At 38.7% G+C, this 15488-nt stretch overlaps 1 non-coding gene across 1 annotated transcript; it reads right to left on the bottom strand.

Annotated features, from left to right (window-relative positions):
• Nucleotides 1-12928: 12928 nt before the first annotated feature.
• On the bottom strand, nt 12929-13035 carry LOC118972492 (U6 spliceosomal RNA). Its single transcript, XR_005061509.2, has one exon. It is a non-coding gene; the product is annotated as a U6 spliceosomal RNA (small nuclear RNA).
• Nucleotides 13036-15488: the final 2453 nt, after the last annotated feature.

Below are 15488 nucleotides of genomic sequence, written 5' to 3'. Positions count from 1 at the left end.
TGTTGGTGTCATTACTACTATTATCTTTCAGCCACAGTGTAATCAAAAGAATTTTAAAATATAGCAAGTCACAGGGAAGCTGCAGTAGGGGAGAAAGAAAGGAGGTTGGTAGGAAAAGGGCACCAAGGTGAGTGGAGACCTTAAAGATTTTCACCTACTTTCTCCTTGATAACCAAGTCTAACCTTCTCTGGTTCATGTCAGATGTTTGCTATTTGTTGGATTGGATTAGTCAATTTACCCTCTCGCCATCTATACAACGTCTCTCTCAGCAAGATTTTTTTTAATTCAAGTTTTCCCACTTACTAGCCATGTGACTAAGGGAAATGTAAGTGATGTTTCTGAGTTTTGGAGTCATTGTTATGAATCGGTCATGATCACAGTGACGAATCAGAAACTCTGGAGACCAAGAGATCTCTGAAATAAAAGGGCCAATTGAACCATTACAGAGGTGACCAGGAAAAGGACTGAGTCCTGGGACAGAAAGTATCTGTTTCACCAGTGTCAAGGCCAGTTAACAGATCAACTTAAGTCCGCCAGACTTAAAAAAGTGGGGAAAACGAGGGATCTTAAGGGAAGAAAGTTCTTTAAATTCACATTGCCTATACATAAGGAAGGCTGCCTAACTCAAAGTGGGGAAAGTCTAGGGTTAGACGGTTAGTCCGTAGAGAAAGCCTGTGGATTGGTTATTGTCCTACTGCTATTAACTGATTACCTTCCCTTGTCTTTCTCCCTCATTGTCTGGCCCTTACAACACTTAATTTAGGACATTTCAGAATTTTTCCTTACCAACAGAATCATGGGTTGAAATGAGGATTAAACAAGTTATAGGCAGATATTACCCTTTCTCTCTCAGGCCACTGCAACAGAGGAAATATTACAATAAAGTGAGTCAAATGGATCTTTTGGTTTCCCAGTGAATAAAAAAGTTACATATACACTATACTGTAGTCTATTAAGTGTGCAATAACATTATGTCTAAAAAAATGTGCAAAATTTAATTACAAAGTACTTTATTACCAAGAAATGATAACCACCATCTGAGGTTTCAGTGAGTTGGAATCTATTTGCTGGTGGAGGGTCATGCCTCCATGTTGCTGGCTGTTGACTGACCAGGGTGGTGGGTGCTGAAGGCTGGATGGCTACGGCAATTTCTTAAAATAAGACAATAAAGTTTGCTGCATTAATTGAATCTTACTTTCACAAATGACTTCTTTGAAACATGCAATGCTGTGTGATATTAATGTTACTGACAGTAGAATGTCTTCCAAAATAGGAGTCAGTCCTTTCCTATCTTGCTGTTGCTTTATCAACTATGTTTATGTACTATTATAAACCTTTTGTTGTCTTTCAACAATCTTCATGGCATCTTCACCAAGAATAGTTTCCATCTCAAGAAATCACTATCTTTGTTCATCCATGAAAAGTAATTTCTCATCTGTTCAAGTTTGATCATGAGAGGCAGCAATTCAATCCCATCTTCACGATCCATTTCTAATTCTAGTTCTTTTGCTGTTTCCATCACATTTGCGGTGAATCCTCTGCTAAAGCCTTGAACCCCTCAAAAGTTACACATGAGGGTTGGAATCAACTTCTTCCAAACTCCTGTTCATGCTGATATTTTGACCTCTTCCCATAAATCATGAATGTTTTTAATGACATCAAGACTGGTGAAGTTTTTCCAGAAGTTTTTCAATTTAGTTTGACCAGATCAGTCCGAGGAATCTATATGTGGCAGTGATAGCCTTATGAAATGTATTACTTAAATAATAAAGCTTAAGAGTTGATATAAGGGGAGCCAAGATGGTGGCCTGAGTAGAGCAGTGAAAATCTCCTCCCAAAACCACATATATCTATGAAAATATAACAAAGACAACTCTTCCTAAAATAGAGACCAGAGGACACAGGACAACATCCAGACCACATCCACACCTACGAGAACCCAGCGCCTCACGAAGGGGGAGAGGAAGGCCATAAACCAACAAAAAGGAAAGCCCTTCCAGCCGTCACTCGTACCAGCTCTGCAAACTATCTCTATCACCATGAAAAGGCAAAACTACAGACAGATAAAGATCACAGAGTCAACACCTGAGAAGAAGACAGACCTAACCAGTCTTCCTGAAAAAGAATTCAAAATAAATCATGAACATGCTGACGGAGATGTAGAGAAAAATGCAAGAGCAATGGGATGAAGTCCGGAGGGAGATCACAGATGCCAGGAAGGAGATTACAGAAGTGAAACAAACCCTGGAAGGATTTATAAGCAGACTGGATAAGATGCAAGAGGCCATTGAAGGAATGGAAACCAGAGAACAGGAACGTATAGAAGCTGACATAGAGAGAGATAAAAGGATCTCCAGGAGCGAAACAATACTAAGAGAACTGTGTGACCGATCCAAAAGGAACAATATCCATATTATAGGGGTACCAGAAGAAGAAGAGAGAGGAAAAGGGATAGAAAGTGTCTTTGAAGAAATAATTGCTGAAAACTTCCCCAAACTGGGGGAGGAAATAATTGAACAGACCACGGAAATACACAGAACTCCCAACAGAAAGGATCCAAGGAGGACACCACCAAGACACATAATAATTAAAATGGCAAGGATCAGGGACAAGAAAAGAGTTTTAAAGGCAGCTAGAGGAAAAGGTCACCTATAAAGGAAAACCCATCAGGCTATCATCAGACTTCTCGACAGAAACACTACAGGCCAGAAGAGAATGGCATGATATATTTAATACAATGAAAGAGAAGGGCCTTGAACCAAGGATACTGTATCCAGCACGACTATCATTTAAATATGATGGCGGGATTAAACAATTACTAGGCAATCAAAAGCTGAGGGAATTTGCTTCCCACAAACCACCTCTACAGGGCATCTTACAGGGACTGCTCTAGATGGGAGCAGTACTAAAAAGAGCACAGAACAAAACACCCAACATATGAAGAATGGAGGACCAGGAATAAGAAGGGAGAGAAGAAAAGAATCTCCAGACAGTGTATATAACAGCTCAATAAGCGAGTTAAGTTAGGCAGTAAGATAATAAAGAGGCTAACCTTGAACCTTTGGTAACCATGAAATTAAAGCCTGCAATGGCAATAAGTACATATCTCTCAATAGTCACCCTAAATGTAAATGGACTTAATGCACCAATCAAAAGATACAGAGTAAAGGACTGGATAAAAAAGCAAGACCCAGCTATATGCTACTCACAAGAAACTCACCTCAAAACCAAAGATGCACAGACTAAAAGTCAAGGGTTGGAAAAATATATTTCAGGCAAACAACAGAGAGAAGAAAACAAGGTTTGCAGTACTAATATCAGACAAAATAGACTTCAAAACAAAGAAAGTAACAAGAGATAAAGAAGAACACTACATAATGATAAAGGGCTCAGTCCAACAAGAGGATATAACCATTCTAAATATATGTGCACACAACACAGGAGCACCAGCATATGTGAAACAAATACTAACAGAACTACAGGGGGAAATAGACTGCAATGCATTCATTTTAGGAGCCTTCAGCACACCATTCACCCCAAAGGATAGATCCACTGGGCAGAAAACAAGTAAGGACACACAGGCACTGAACAACACACTAGAACAGATGGACCAAATAGACATCCATAGAACTCTACATCCAAAAGCAACAGGATATACATTCTTCTCAAGTGCACATGGAACATTTTCCAGAATAGACCACATACTAGGCCACAAAAAGAGCCTCATTAAATTCCAAAATATTGAAATTCTACCAACCAATTTTTCAGACCACAAAGGTATAAAACTAGAAATAAATTCTGCAAAGAAAACAAAAAGGCACACAAACACATGGAAGCTTAACAACATGCATCTAAATAATCAATGGATCAACGAACAAATCAAAATAGAGATCAAGGAATATATAGAAACAAATGACAACTACAACACAAAGCCCCAACTTCTGCGGGACGCACTGAAAGCAGTCTTAAGAGGAAAGTATATAGCGATCCAGGCACACTTGAAGAAGGAAGAATAATCCCAAATGAATAGTCTAACATCACAATTATCGAAACTGGAAAAGAAAGAACAAATGAGGCCTAAAGTCAGCAGAAGGAGGGACATAATAAAGATCAGAGAGGAAATAAACAAAATTGAGAAGAATAAAACAATAGCAAAAATCAATGAAACCAAGAACTGATTCTTTGAGAAAATAAACAAAATAGATAAGCCTCTAGCCAAACTTATTAAGAGGAAAAGAGAATCAACACAAATCAACATAATCAGAAATGAGAATGGAAAAATCATGACAGACTCCACAGAAATACAAAGAATTATTAAAGACGACTATGAAAACCTATATACCAACAAGCAGGAAAACCTAGAAGAAATGGACAACTTGCTACAAAAATACAACCTCCCAAGACTGACCAAGGAAGAAACACAAAAGTTAAACAAACCAATTATGAGCAAAGAAATTGATATGGTAATCCAAAAACTACCCAAGAACAAAATCCCCGGGCCGGACGGATTTACCTCGGAATTGTATCATACACACAGAGAAAACATAATACCCATTCTCCTTAAAGTGTTCCAAAAAAAAGAAGAGGAGGGAATATTGCCAAACTCATTCTATTTAGCCAACATCACCCTAATACCAATACCAGGCAAAGACCCCACCAAAAAAGAAAATTACAGACCAATAACCCTGATGAATTTTTGTAAATGCAAAAATACTCAACAAAATGTTAGCAAACAGAATTCAACAGTATATCAAAAGGATTATAAACCATGACCAGGAGGGATTCATCCCAGGGATGCAAGGATGGTACAACATTCAAAAATCCATCAACATCATCCACCACATCAACAAAAAGAAAGACAAAAACCACATGGTCATCTCCATAGATTCTGAAAAAGCATTTTACAAAATTCAGCATCCATTCATGATAAAAACTCTCAGCAAAATGGGAATAGAGGGCAAGTACCTCAACATAATAAAGGCCATATATGATAAACCCACAGCCAACATTATACTGAACAGCGAGAAGCTGAAAGCTTTTCCTCTGAGATCAGGAACTAGACAGGGATGCCCACTCTCCCCACCATTATTTAACATAGTACCGGAGGTCCTAGCCACAGCAATCAGAACAAACAAAGAAATACAAGGAATCCAGATTGGTAAAGAAGAAGTTAAACTGTCACTATTTGCAGATGATATGATATTGTACATAAAAAACCCTAAAGACTCCACTCCAAAACTACTAGAGCTGATATCTGAATACAGCAAAGTTGCAGGATACAAAATTAACACACAGAAATCTGTAGCTTTCCTATACACTAAAAATGAACAAATAGAAAGAGAAATCATGAAAACAATTCCATTCACAATTGCATCAAAAAGAATAAAATACCTAGGAATAAGCCTAACCAAAGAAGTGAAAGACCTATACCCTGAAAACTACAAATCACTCGTAAGAGAAATTAAAGGAGACACTAACAAATGGAAATTCATCCCATGCTCATGGCTAGGAAGGATTAATATTGTCAAAATGGCCATCCTGCCAAAGAAATATACAGATTTGATGCAATCAAATTACCAGCAACATTCTCCAATGAACTGGAACAAATAATTCAAAAATTCATATGGAAACACCAAAGACCCCAAATAGCCAAAGAAATTGTGAAAAAGAAGAATAAAGTAGGGGGGTATCTCACTCCCTAACTTCAAGCTCTACTACAAAGCCATAGTAATCAAGAGAATTTAGTACAAGCACAAAAACAGAGCCACAGAACAGTGGAACAGATTAGAGACTCCAGACATTAACCCCAACATATATGGTCAATTAATATTTGATAAAGGAGCCATGGACATACAATGGTGAAATGACAGTCTCTTCAACAGATGGTGCTGGAAAAACTGGACAGCTATATGTAGGAGAATGAAATTGGACCATTGTCTAACCCCATACACAAAAGTAAATTCAAAATGGATCAAGGACCTCAATGTAAGTCATGAAACCATAAAACTCATAGAAAAAAACATAGACAAAAACCTTTTAGACATAAACATGAGTGACCTCTTCTTGAACATATCTCCCTGGGCAAGGAAAACAACAGCAAAAATGAGCAAGTGGGACTACATTTTGCTGAAAAGCTTCTGTACAGCAAAAGACACCATCAATAGAACAAAAAGGAACCCTACAGTATGGGAGAATATATTTGAAAATGACAGATCTGATAAAGGCTTGACGTCCAGAATATATAAAGAGCTCACACGCCTCAACAAACAAAAAACAAATAACCCAATTAAAAAATGGGCAGAGGAACTGAACAGACAGTTCTCTAAAAAAGAAATACAGATGGCCAACAGCCACATGAAAAGATGCTCCACATCGTTAATTATCAGAGAAATGCAAATTAAAACTACAATGAGGTATCACCTCACACCAGTAGTTATGGCTGCCATCCAAAAGACATACAACAACGAATGTTGGTGAGGCTGTGGAGTAAGGGGAACCCTCCTACACTGCTGGTGGGAATGTAAATTAGTTCAACCATTGCAGAAAGCAGTATTGAGGTTCATCAAAGTGCTCAAAACAGAGTTACCATTTGACCCAGGAATTCCACTCTTAGGAATTTACCCTAAGAATGCAGCAATCAAGTTTGAGAAAGACAGATGCACCCCCATGTTTATTGCAGCACTATTTACAATAGCCAAGAATTGGAAGCAACCTAATGTCCATCGGTATATGAATGGATAAAGACGAAGTGGTACATATACACAATGGAATACTACTCAACCATAAGAAGAGGGCAAATCCTACCATTTGCAGCAACATCGATGGAGCTGGAGGGAATTATGCTTAGTGAAATAAGCCAAGCGGAGAAAGAGAAATGCCAGATGATTTCAGTCAACTGTGGAGTATAAGAACAAAGGAAAAGCTCAAGAAACAAAACAGCAGCAGAATCACAGAACCCAAGAATGGACTAACAGGTACCAAAGGGAAAGGGACTGGGGAGGATGGGTGGGTAGGGAGGGATAAGGGGGGGGAAGAAGAAGGGGGATATTAAGATTAGCATGCATGGGGGGAGGGAGAAAGGGGAGGGCTGTACAACACAGAGAAGACAAGTAGTGATTCTACAACATTTTGCTATGCTGATGGACAGTGACTGTAAATTGGTTTGTGGGGGGGACCTGGTATAGGGGAGAGCCTAGTAAACATAATATTGTTCATGTAAGTGTAGATTAATGATATAAAAAAAGAATGAAAGAAAAGGGGGTTTACTCCCTGATAGGATAAAACTAACTGTAAATCAACGATTAATGTATGCTTTAAATATCCTTAATTTTGATCACTTAAATGTTGTCAGATGATTGGCTATGGAGGCACATTTTTCTGATTATATTCCTTTCTCTTAAAAAAAAAGCAGTTCCTGTGTGGTGACCTCCAATGAGTTCTACACAATTATATAAAGGGCATATCAAAGTGTGGGCAAAGAGTCGGTTTGTGTTTATACAGAGGATCAAAGCCTAATTCGGCTACCCAGAAAATGAACTAAGATACGATATGAAGAAGAACTTCCAACATCAGTACTCTCTGGAAGAGTTGTACCAGAAGATGATCATCAAAAAACCTCAACAAAGATCTAGGCGATGCTGCAGTTGTAGCTGCATTCATCCCACTGGTTCCTGGACTTGCCATTGGATTGAAGAAGCTGGCCTGTGCATACAGTAAAACAACAAATTTGACTGGATCTATACTGTTGGAACTCAACCAAGAACTTGGAGAATTGCAAGTTGTAGTGCTCAAAAATCTTACGACTACAGACTATCTACTGTTAAAAGAACATATGGGCTGTGAACAGTCCCCAGGAATGGGTTGTTTTAATTTGTCTGATTTCTCTCAGAATGTTCAAGTTCAGTTGGACAATATCCACCATATCATAGATAAGTTTTCACAAATGCCTAGGGTGCCTAACTGGTTTTCTTGGTATCACTGGAGATTTCTGGTAATTATAGGTCTGCTTTGGTTATGTAACTGTATTCCTATTATGTTAATGTTTGTATGCAATTTAATTAGTAGTTTAAAACCTATACATGCTTAAGTTACTCTACAAGAAGATATGTCAAAGAAATAATCTTCCCATGTTATCTTCCATCTGCTACTCCTATAGCTTTTCTTCTTCCTTCCTAATTACAACCCTTAAATAGAATTCGTGCCTCATATTGAATTTACCTAGTATCATAATTCTTCCAAGTGGTAAAGATACCTCAGACAAATGCTGGGCATAAAAGCCACAGGGCATAAATCTGCAAAGAAGTAAAAGCTAACCTTTTCAAACAATATTGCCTCTCTCTCACTTACTAACTTTACATTTCCCGTATGGCCCCAGAAGATGACTGGTTAGCCAGAGATGGGTAAGATTCCTCAAGGGAGGAACAACCTAAGACAGGCACAGTCGTAGGGGGGCCATCAAGTGAGAAATTGGGGATCAGCAGAGGTGAGGCTTAGAACCGCACCCCCCCCTGTTCTGAGAGATATCTTCTACATCCGTGGATGTTTTATTACCCTTGTCTAGCTTGGATTAACACTTAGTCTACAGGCACACACTTGATCATGTAAATTTGCTCTCTTACAGAACTAAACTATGTTTTCTACCTTTATCTTGCATCTACGTACCACTTCAGCATTTTATTAATAAAAATAATAATAATAAGGGAGAAATGTGGGATTCACATATAAATCAAGTATAAAAATCAAACGAATATTCATATTTGACCTGATTGTTTATAGTTCATAATGTGTAATCAAAACTGAAAGTTTCTGTGATGACTGCCCTTGTACTGTTCACCATATAAGAACTTATTCACTATGTAAGAACTTGTTCACCATGTAAGAACTTGTTCATTATGCTTCAAAGGATTGGAGACTGACAAGAATTAGGCTTGGGGTGGATTAATGATTTTACATTGAGCATTGAGTCCCCTGTACAGAATTTTATTGTTGTTAACAACCATTTGATCAATAAATATGAGAGATGCCCTCTCAAAAAAAAAAAAAGATGTTGAAATGATTCCTTGACCCATGGGTGCAAAATGGACATTGTGTTTGCAGGCATTAAAACACAGTAACCTTGTACATCTCCATCATAACTGTTGAGTAAACAGGTACATTGTCAGTGAGCAGTAATAATTTTTAATGGAATCTTTTTTCTGAGTAGCAGGTCTCCACAGTGGGTTACATACTCAGTAAATCACTAAATAATGTTGTAACAGGTGTGTTGCCATCTAGGCTTTATTGTTCCATTTCTATGAGCACAGCAGGGGAGATTTAGCATAAATATTAAGGCCCTACGATCTTCCAGATTGTAAGTGAACATTAGCTTCAACTTAGTCACCAGCTGGATTATTCTCCAACAAGAGGTCACCCTGTCCTTTGAAGCATTGAAACCAAGCACTGACTTCTCCTTAGCTATGAAAGTCCTAGATGCCGTCTTCTTCCATTCTGACACTGTCTTGTCTACACTGAAAATCTATTGTTCAGTGTAGCCACCTTCATCAATAAGCTTAGCTAGATGTTCTGGGTAACTTGCTTCAGCTTCACATCAACACTAGCTGTTCACCTTGGGCCTTTGTGTTAGGGAGACGGATTCGTCACTTAAACTTTATGAACCATCCTGTGCTAGCTTCCAACTTTTCTTCTGCAGCTTCCTTCCCTCTCTCAGCCTTCACAGAATTCAAGTGAGTGTGGGCCTTGCTCTGGATTAGGCTTTGACTTCAGGGAATGTTGTGACTGGTTTCATCTTCTTTCCAGACCACCAGAACTCTCCATATCAACAGTAAGGCTGTTTTATTTTCTTATTTTTGTATGTTCTCTGGAGTCACACTTTCAGTTTCCTTCAAGAACTTTTCCTTTGCATTCACAAGCTGGGAAATTGTTTGGCACAAGAGACCTGGCTTTTGGCCTATCTCAGCTTTTTTTTCGCTGTTCCTTTTTTAAATTTTGATATCATTAATATACAGTTACATAAGCAACATTGTGTTTACTGATTCCCCCCCATTATCAAATCCCCACCACATACCTCATTACAGTAATTGTCCATCAGCATAGTAAGATGCTATAAAGTCACTACTTGTCTTCTCTGTGTTATACTGCCTTCCCTGAGCACCCCCCTACATTATGTGTGCTAATCGTAATGCCTATTATTCCCCTTATTCCCCTTCCCACCCGCCCTCCCCGGTCCCTTTCCCTTTGGTAACTGTTAGTCCATTCTTGGGTTCTGCGAGTCTGTTGCTGTTTTGTTCCTTCAGTTTTTGCTTTGTTCTTATATCTGCAGATGAGTGAAATCATTTGATACTTGTCTTTCTTCACCTGGCTTATTTCACTGAGCATAATACCCTCTAGCTCCATCCAAGTTGGTGCAAATGATAGGATTCATTTTCTTCTTATGACTAATATACCATTCTGCATATGTACCACATCTTCTTTATCCATTCATCTACTGATGGACACTTAGGTTGCTTCCATTTCTTGGCTATTGTAAATAGTGCTGTGATAAACATAGGGGTGCATATACCTTTTTGAAACTGGGCTGTGGCATTCTTAGGGTAAATTCCTGGGAGTGGAATTCCTGGGACAAATGGTATTTCTATTTTGAGTTTTTTGAGGAACCTCCATACTGCTTTCCACAGTGGTTGAACTAATTTACATTCCCACCAGGTATGTAGGAGGGTTCCCCTCTCTCCATATTCTCACCAACATTTGTTGTTGTTTGTCTTTTGGATTGTGGCTATCCTTAGTGGTGTGAAGTGATATGTCATTGTGGTTTTAATTTGCATCTCTCTGATGATTAGCGGTGGAGCATCTTTTCCTGTACCTGTTGGCCATCTGAATTTCTTCTTTGGAGAAGTATCTGTTCAGGTCCTCTGCCCTTTTTTAATTGGCTTATTTGCTTTTTTTGTTTTGTTGAGGTGTGTGAACTCTTTGTATATATTAAATGTCAATACCTTATCAGGTATGTCATTTATGAATATATTCTCCCCTACTGTAGGATACCTTTTTGTCCTACTGATGGTGCCCTTTGCTGTACAGAAGCTTTTTAGTTTGATTTAATCCCACTTGTTTATTTTTACTTTTGTTTCCCTTGCCTGGGGAGATATGTTCATGAAGAAGTTGCTCATGTTTATGTCCAGAAGATTTTTGCTTATGTGTTTTTCTAAGAGTTTTATGGTTTCATAACTGATATTCAGGTGTTTGATCCATTTTGAGTTTACTTTTGTGTCTGGATTTAGACAATAATCCAGTTTCATTCTCTTACATGTATCTGTCCAGTTTTGCCAATATGAGCTGTTGAAGAGGCTGTCATTTCCCCAATAATGAATTTAGAGTATTCATTTGCGATTGTTCTTCCTTCTTTAAATAGGCCTGGATTGCTATATACTTTTCTCTTAGAACTGCCTTTGCTCCATCCTACAGAATTTGGGGTGTTGTGCTGTTGTTTTCATTTGCCACCATATTTTTCTTGATCTCTGTTTTTATTTGGTTATTGATCCATTGATTATTTAGGAGGATGTTGTTAAACCTCCATGTGTTGTGAGCCTTTTTGTTTTCTTTCTACAATTTTATTTCTAGTTTTATACCTTTGTGATGTGAGAAGTTGTTTGGTAGAATTTCAATCTCTTTCAATATACTGAAGCTCTTTGTCACCTAGTATGTGGTTTATTCTGGAAAGTGTTCCATGTGCACTTGAGAAGAATGTGTATCCTGCTGCTTTTGGGTGGCATGCTCTATAGAAGTCTGCTAGATCCATCTGTTTTAATGTTGTTCAGTGCCTCTGTGTCCTTAATTATTTTCTGTCTGCTTGATTTGTCCTTCAGAGTGAGTGGTGTGTTGAAGTCTCCTAAAATGAATGCATTGAATTCTATTTCCTCCTTTAATTCTGTTAGTATTTGTTTCACATATGTCGGTGCTTCTGTGTTGGGTGCATAGATATTTATAATGGTTATATCCTTTTGTTGGGTTGAACCCTTTATCATTCTGTAATGTCCTTCTTTGTTTCTTGTTACTTTCTTTGTTTTGAAGTCTATTGTGTCTGATACAGGTACTGGAACACCTGCTTTTTTCTCCCTATGGTTTGCATGAAATATCTTTTTCCATCCATTCACTTTTAGTCTTTGTATGTCTTTGGGTTTGAGGTGAGTCTCTGGTAGGCAGCATATAGATGGATCTTGGTTTATTTATACATTATGTAATTCTGGGTATTTTAATTGGTTCATTCAGTCCATCTACATTTAGGATGATTATCCATAGATATGTACTTATTGCCTTTGCAGGCTTTGGATTCATGGTTACCAAATGTTCAAGGGTAGCTTCTTTACTATCTAACCATCTAACTTTAGTCACTTATTAAGCTATTGCAAACACAGTGTGATGATTCTTTCCTTCCCTTATTTTCTTTCCTCCTCCACTCTTTATACGTTAGGTGTTTTATTCTGTACTCTTTGTGTTTCTCTTGACTGACTTTGTGGATAGCTGATTTTATTTTGCATTTAGTTACTATTTAGTTGGTCTACTTCCTTTGCTGTGTCTTTATTTTTCTTTGGTGACAACTATTTAGCCTTAGGAGTACTTCCATCTAGAGCAGTCCCTTTAAAGTACGCTGTAGAGATGGTTTGTTGGAGGTAAATTCCCTCAACTTTTCCTTATCAGGGAATTGTTTTATCCCTCCTACAAATTCAAATGATAATCTTGCAGGATACAGTATTCTTGATTCAAGGCCCTTCTGTTTCATTGCATTGAATATATCATGCCATTCCCTTCTGGCCTGTAAAGTTTCTGTTGAGAAATCTGATGATAGCCTGATGGGTTTTCCTTCGTAGGTGATCTTTTTTCTATCCCTGGCTGCTTTTTTTTTTGTGAAGCGTTCCATATTTTCTTTTTTTAAAAAACAATATGGAAAACTTCACAAATTTATGTGTCACCCTTGCTCAGGGACCATGATAATCTTCTCTATATCATTCCAATTTTAGTGTATGTGCTACCAAAGCAAGCACTCTGGCTGCTTTAAATACCCTGTCCTTGTCTCTGATCTTTGCCATTTTATTATTATATGTCTTGCTGTTGTCCTCCTTGAGGCCCTTGTGTTGGGAGATCTGTGAACTTCCATGATCTGAGAGACTTTTTCCTTCCCCAGATTGGGGATGTTTTCAGCAATTATTTCTTCAAAGACACTTTCTATCCCTTTTCCTCTCTTCTTTTCTGGTACCCCTGTAATACAAATATTGTTCCATTTGGATTGGTCACACATTTCTGTTAATATTCTTTCATTTCTAGAGATCCTTTTGTCTCCCTCTGCCTCAGCTTCTCTGTATTCCTGTTATCCGATTTCTATTCCATTAACAGTCTCTTCCACCTCATCCAGTCTGCTCTTAAATCTTTGAATTGTTTGTTTCATTTCTGTTATCTCCCTACTGAATTCATCCCTTAGCTCTTGAATATTTCTCTGTAGCTCCATCAGCAGACTTATGACTTTTATTTTGAAGTCTTTTTCAGGAGATTGGTGATTTCCTTCTCACCAAGTCCTCTTTCTGGTGTTTGAGGGATTTTGGACTGAACAAGGTTCTTCTGCCTTTTCATGGTGATGGGAGTGGTTGCCAGTGAGTGGTGCATGTCAGCTGGGAGAACAAAGTCCCTTCCTGCTTGCGGTTGCCTTGCCTGTCTCAGCTGTCTGTGCCATTTCACCGTGCACAGGGAGCAGCCTCAGGGTTAATCCCCTTGGCTGCCATGGTTGGGGTGGTCCTCGGGATGGCCTAGGGCATTGGTGGGGGTCGCAAGCCAGTAGACCTTTGTCTGCTGCAAGGACAAAGTCCCTTCGTGCCTCCCTTTCTCAGCTCCTGTCTCCACTGTCTGTACCGGTCAGTCGCATGCAGAGAGCAGCCTCTGGGTCTGAACTGGTTAGCAGCATGCAGGGAGAAGCCTCTATATTAAGCTGTGTGGCTGCTTCAGGCGGCGTTGCTCTCCCGCTGGTCTGCAGCAATGGTGGGTACAGCTGGTTTGCTTGCAGGTGCTGGCCTGGAGGAAGGAACGCCAGGCTGCTTAATGCTGTGAGGGTCCTCAGAGCTGCATTGCCAACCAGGAGGTTATGACACCTGAAGTTCCTTAAAGTTCCCAGACTGCTGGGCTGAGTGTGTCAGGATGGTTTTGTCCACCTATTAAACCCTTGTCCCTTTAATACTTTTGAAGTATCTGCTTTTCTTTTGTCCCAGGGTAGTTGGATTTGGGAATATGTTCACAATCTTAGTCTCAGATTTTGTTTTTCCACTCCTCTAATATCCAGAGCACCATGCAATGTGTGTCTATGCTCCCAGGGAAGATTACTAGGGCTGGTTATTTAGCAGAGTCCTATGCTTTCACTCCCAACCTGCTCTGATTCTTTTCCTCCTGACAGTAAGCTGGGCTGGGGTGAGTGCTTGGGTCCCGCCAGGTCATGGCTTTGTATCTTACCCTTTTCCATGAGATGTTGGGTTCTCCCAGATGTAGACTGGCTCATGTATTATAACTTCTGGTCACTCTTTTAGGAATAGTTGTATTTGCTGTATTTTCAAAATATATATGGTTTGGAGAGATTTCTGCCACCCTGCTCACACCTCCATCTTTTACTCTCTCCTATCGGCATTTGACATGCCTTCCTCATTAAGCTTAGTGATTTGTAGCTTTGGACTTAAAGTGAGACATGCAACTCTTCATTTCACTTGAACACTTAGAGGTCACTGCAGGGTTAATAACTGGCTTAATTCCAGTATTGTTGTATCTCAGGGAATAGGGGGCCCTGAGGAACTGGAAAGATGGGGAAATGGCTGGTCGGTTAAGCAATCAGAACACACACATTTACCCATTAGATTCACCATCTTATATAGGCATGGTTTGTGGTGCTCTCCTAAAATTACAGTAACATCAAAGATCACTGCTCATAGATCATCATAACAAAGATAATGGAAAAATTTGAAATATTGTGGGAGTTACCAAAATATGGTAAAGAGACACAAAATGAGCAAATCATATTGGAAAAATCATGCTGACAGACTTGCTTAATGCAGGGATGCCACAAAACTTCAATTTGTAAAAAATGCAGTGTCTGTGAAGCACAATAAAATGAGGTATACCTATAATGTTTGTGGTATTTTGTATGTGTTAATGATTTTCTCTGATGTTATTATTTCACAAAACATGGCAGAGACATAGTGATGTTTCTAGGAAGTGAACTTATGAAAGTTGTGAAGACAGCTCTCCAAAATATTTGTATTGAATATTTTATATATTCCTTAGCTCCCACTGATGTTAGTATATAACATAATTGCTGCAACCATTGTGGAATTCTGATTTGGGGGAAATGGTTTCTATTTTTTCTTTTTCTTCCATTCTTCCTTTCTTTCCTTCTTCTTTCTTTCTAGTAAATAACTTTTTTTAAACTCGTTTAAAGACCACAGAACAAACTGAGAATTTGCCT

The sequence above is a fragment of the Manis javanica genome, chromosome 9 (assembly GCF_040802235.1).
Source record: "Manis javanica isolate MJ-LG chromosome 9, MJ_LKY, whole genome shotgun sequence".
NCBI lineage: Eukaryota > Metazoa > Chordata > Mammalia > Pholidota > Manidae > Manis > Manis javanica.
This window is presented reverse-complemented; position numbering and strand designations above follow the sequence as displayed.